This window comes from Arachis ipaensis, chromosome B10 (genome assembly GCF_000816755.2).
Source record: "Arachis ipaensis cultivar K30076 chromosome B10, Araip1.1, whole genome shotgun sequence".
Classification (NCBI taxonomy): Eukaryota; Viridiplantae; Streptophyta; class Magnoliopsida; order Fabales; family Fabaceae; genus Arachis; species Arachis ipaensis.
The window spans coordinates 113655776-113661515 of record NC_029794.2 but is presented as its reverse complement, the minus strand read 5'-3'; positions in this window follow the sequence as shown (position 1 = coordinate 113661515).

Below are 5740 nucleotides of genomic sequence, written 5' to 3'. Positions count from 1 at the left end.
GCATTTAGGGCAAGTTCGCTGTACTCCCGGCGAACTCTATAATTTATATAGAGCTCGCCGCACTCCCGGTATGAAGTTTGCCGCACCTCCTGGGTTGAGTTCGCCATACTATATAAGCATGGGGTCATTTTCATTTGTCGCTTTCGTTCCAAATCTCTTCTCCAAATCCACTTTGTTCCTCCTTCGCTTGTGATATTCAGATTCTTCTGTATGAGATTTTTTTATCTTTTGACATCTGTGAAGTTCGTTATTCACTACATCGTCAGTTTTAGGTCAGTATATATTATGTTAGTTAGAGTTACCGTTTTCATGTTAGTTAGAGTTACTGTTTACATGTTAGTTAGAGTTACAGAATTGCTGTGTACATGTTACTTAGAATTACAGAGTTACTGTTTACATGTTAGTTAAAGTTACTCTTTACTATTTACATGTTAGTTAGAGTTAATATTTAGTGTTTACATGTTATTTAGAACTACTGTTTACTGTTTGCATGTTAATTAGAGTATATAACATATTAGTTTGTTATTGTTTTTTAGTACAGTTGCTGTTTATAACATGTTAATTAGTATAAGTTATTAGTTAATTACCAATTAGTTTAGTCAGAATAATTAGTTTAAGTTGATTGTAATTAGTGGAGTAATTAGTTAGATTAGATTAAAAGGGAACATGATTAGTAAAAATTTAGTTTTCAGATAGTTATTGATTAGTATGTTTATAGAGTTAGTTGACGGCCTCATGTGCCTTACATTTTAATTAATAAGTTTATAAACTGATTAAGATGTAAGGTAGACAATTAGTTGGTTTAAATATGTCTCTTAAAAATTTAGTTAATGTGAAATGAACTAAGTTTAGTATATGTTATTTTATTTTACTAGAGTGTGGTTAGATGGAGCAACAGTTATTAGGCTACGAGGATACGCTTTACAGATTAGATCAAGCTGAGCACATATATGGCAGACTTGATCGAGTGGTATACTTTTATCACTCTTATTTATTATATTATAATAAACAGCGAATTTGTTATTTTATGTATTAACCTTCCTTTTTTTTAATTTTTTCCCCATTTGTTAGGCACCTTGGATCTCGTGCACCAGACAGAATTTGATGAGACGCCCGCCTGAATAGATTAGGCCATATCTCAGGCGAGCCGGGTTTGAGCATGTGGTGTATATGGTGGAGTTCGAGCACGATTGGTCATTGGCGTCGGCGTTGATAGAGAGGTGGAGACCTGAGTCCAACACATTTCATCTACCATGCGGGGAGATGACTATCACCCTGCAGGACGTGGCCTACTAGATGTGACTCTGGATCGATGATTATCCTATTAGTGGCTGCATCGGTGGGTGCGAGCAGCACCATCAGGGACGATCCATTGAAGACTTCTACCAGTAGCTATTGGGTGTTGTTCCTGGCCCAGAAGACAAATAGTCACAAACCAAGTGGACTGTCAAGCTCACATGGTTCCAAAATATGGTCTGCGGAGAGTTGGAGCAGGACGCCACTAAAGAGCGCCTGTTGCGGTACATGAGAAGGTATATCATGCAGGTGATTGGGGGTATCTTATTCCCGGATGCATCTGACTCTCGAGTACACATCAGGTGGCTCCCCCTCCTAGAGGACTTTGATAGATGTGGCGGGTTATCATGGGGCTCGGCTGTACTGGCATGGCTGTACCACCAGATGTATCGTGCCACAGAGCATGGCCAGCACAATTTGGGTGGTTGCGTGAGTTTGTTGGTCTTCTGAGCCTATCACCATATTACTTTTGTTATGAACTTGTAATGTACAAATAGTAAGTGGTGACAACCATTGACATTTATTAAACTTAATATCATTGTTTTAACTTTAAAGTTCAAACAAGTGTTCCATAAACAACTTTTCTTGTGTAGTAAATTACAGGGTACAACGCTTACAATCATAGAGTGACCATAAACCCTAAAACAACACTGATACCTAAAACAACATTGATAACTAACGTCGACTCGACGATGCCCCTCCACCATCGAGAGCGATACAAGTTTGACACGTGTGACCGACTTGACGACACAATCCGCACCTCTTCTCCCCGATATGCTCAACGTCATCCATGTTATTACGAATCCTGGAGTTAAACGGGCGACCTCTTTTCACTCTCATCATCCTAGGGTTGGGCTGAATACGGGGCCTGCCATAGGATAGCCAATCATCATCGTGACCTATGGGTCAAAACTCTGATTTGTAAACATTAAAGACTGACTCCATGCGATACACAAGATGTACATACCGCTTCCAATCAAGTCTTGCATGAGAACAAGCTACAAGAACGTGATGGCAAGGAAGATGAAGAGCCTGAAAATAGCCACAGTCACACTTACCCTCATCAAGTAGCACTTGGAAATTCTATTGCCTGGACCCGGGCACTGCTACTAACTCTTCAACCATGATGGTAGTCCTCGACCGATCAAACTAGTAAACATTCATAGTGTTGACGTGCTTCAAGTTGAATTCTATGACATTCATGAACGTCTGTGAGAATTCAGCACCGATTTGAAGTTAGACAAGGGCCTCTGAACCCTTCCTAGCAAAAAGTTCACCCAAACGGAAATAACTTGACTTAACAAGAATCTTGATTACGAGAACCCTTCATGACAACGTTAATGCACTCCGAGATATTTGTCGTCATGTGACGAAACCGACGAGCCGCATCCGCATACTGTGCCCAATGCAATCGAGGCATTTCTTTAAGTTAGTTTGTGATTGCTACATTTTCGCCCCTCAGACAGCCAAAATAATGAGTGAATTCCCGTTGCGACTTCAAATACAATGCGTTAACCAGAACCTTCTTCAAGTCCTTGTTTTTGAAGTGAGTCATGAAGTTGGCAGCAATGTGTTTTGTACAAAATGACTAGAAGGCATAAGGTGGTTTCCATAAACTTTCCTTGGCGTTCAACGCACCATCAATTGATTTGTGTCTATCTGAAATTACTAAGATGCTGGGTTGTGGTGTCACATGCTGCTGCAGATATAGAAGAAAGAACAACCAAGCCTCCTTTGTCTCACCCTCAATAACGGAAAATGCAATAGGCAAAATGTTTGCGTTGCCATCTTAAGCAATGGCCATCAGTAACGTCCCACCATATTTGCCATATAAGTGGGTGCCATTAATGGAAATAAGTGGCTTATAATGCTTGAAAGTCTCAACACAGGTAGAAACGTCCAAAAAATCCGATGAAACATGACAGTGTCGGCTGAACCAGGCCAAGGCTGTGTCATAAGTTGCACCCAAGTACCTAAAGACCCATCAACAGTTAGCACATATAGCTGGTGACTTTATACAAATCTAAGCACAATGAAATGAATCTTACCGGGCAAGTACATCTGCATAGTGAATAACTAACGAGGAAGCTCGTTGTATGACTCCTCCCAATCACCATAATATTCTAGCAATGACTCTCTGTTTTGCAAGCCAAACCTTTCTGCAGGACGCCTTGTAACCGAAGTGATTCTCCACACCTCCTTGAAGAACCCTGATGCTAATTGTTGGATCTGCTTTGATCATTGTGAAAATGTGTTGAGCAATCACCTTTGAATCCAACCTACGATGGTCTTGCCCTATCGATATTTGCATGCAAGTATGAGTATCAGTGTATCTCCTAACCATTTTTCTTGCTTTCGGCGATATGATATGAGTATACTCCAAGAACAACTGGGCCCGAAATGAATACATTGTGCATTATACCTCAACTGATCACTCTCTACTATTTTATACTCTGCAGCCCTCCTGATGTTGTACATCTTAACTGCCAACATGACTTCTTCCTTGTTCTGAAATTGTTGTCCAACCTTGAACTCATTCCTTGGATCCTCTTCAGGGCCTCCTTTGGTAAACGACCAATCCGAAGTTATTGCATCGAAATTCAACCTGGAAGTGATCCGGCCGGTCATATGGTCGAGAAATGGCAGGCTGTATTAGAGCGATTTGTGTGTCACCGTAGTAGTTCATCTCTTCTTTCTCGTCACCATCATCAGGAATTTCTGTTGGTTCATCATCAGCATCGTCTCCGTCATCAGGGTTAACTTCATACTGATCTATCATCGAATCCTTAATAGCAGAATCCTCATAACTTTTAACATTATCTTCCATTATGTCAGCATTACCAACTTCAACGTTAGACCTCTCTTGACTACCTTCAGGTGGTATATTTAGATCGACCATCGTCCTTCTGATATTCTGTCTAACAGCTCCACTTAACGGACTATCATCGACAGTATTCGCAGATGATCCTTGTCCACCCAACTCAACGAGGAACACGAATAATTCCAACAGATGAACATTTGTTCATCGGTTGTGCCACAACCTTATAAGACGTACGTCCTCGTTATCACGTAACCGATACCTAATTCAAAACAACAGAAATATTTCTCAAAACCGTGGTCCAATAAACATACTAACAACAGAGCTAAGCCAACTGTGACATTCCTTTTATAAAACAAATTGTCATCTACTTCGGTTGGATATCTATAGTAAATTTTTTTATGCTTTTCGTCTGTTGCTGTCCGATGGAGTGCAATATCAGATTCTTCAACGCTGTTAGATTGTTGACTTCCGGTGTCAAATACGTAATTATCGATTGCTCAAACCTAAAAACAATAGAACATTCTTCATCATACACTATTTCACCATCATAATGAATGGATAACAATGAATTTATTGACATTATAGAAAAAAATGCCAAGAATGAGAATGAGAATGACAGTGGATAATGAAATTGTGGTTTTGAGTTCCGTTTTCCAACATATATACTTTTATTTTAGAAATTCCAGCTAAAGTTTGCCAAAGTGCAGCGAACTCTATATAAATTATACAATTCGTTGGGGAAGCGACGAACTTATTCTAAATGTAAAAAAAAAAATCGTATTTAAAAAATTAAAATTCAAAAATTTTGTTTAAAAAAATAAATATTTTTTTATTTTATTTCATTAAAAAAATCCTGCAAGAGAGTTATTCAATTTCTTGAAAACTTCCTTTGTTAAAGAAATTTTCCGAGGGTGGGTAACTATCAAACAAAATTAGTTACTAGAGAGAATAAAAAAATATTATGCACCCAGAAGATTTTTTTATTGAGTAGTACTGATCGAACAGTATATTTTACCAACTCGAAGACAAATAATAAGTACAAAATTCAATAAACTAATAACAACTCAAGACAAATAATAGGTGCAAAATTTCAATAAACTAATAACAAAGTTTGCCTACGAATTACGGCAATTAAAATATAAACAATTTGGGTTTTCTTATCTCTAATTACATTCAGATGTATATGCCATATGACGGGAAAAACGACGATTTTCCAAATAATATAATTTTGTGCTGACCACTTCCATGTGACTCTTTCACCTGTAGAGTACTATGTGAATAACCTTTCTGACTTGCCGAATCCCATAAGCCATATATATACTTCTGTACATTATTGTCTTTAGAAAAAAAAAAAAGTATGTTTTTAAAAGAAAAATTTTGAAACAAAATAAAAAATCAGTTCAAAATAACAGATAGTCTGAATTTATTTTATTTGAAAAATATTAGGAAAATCAATATTAATTAACACTTTATAAAATGTCAAAATTTTGAATTTAGTATTTAGTGTTTAGAAAGGACTAAATATTGACTAAAAATAATAATTTTGTTAGTTATATAACATTTTTTATTTTATTTTGTATTTTTAATTATTTTTTACTTTATTTTTGTATTCTTTAACTATCC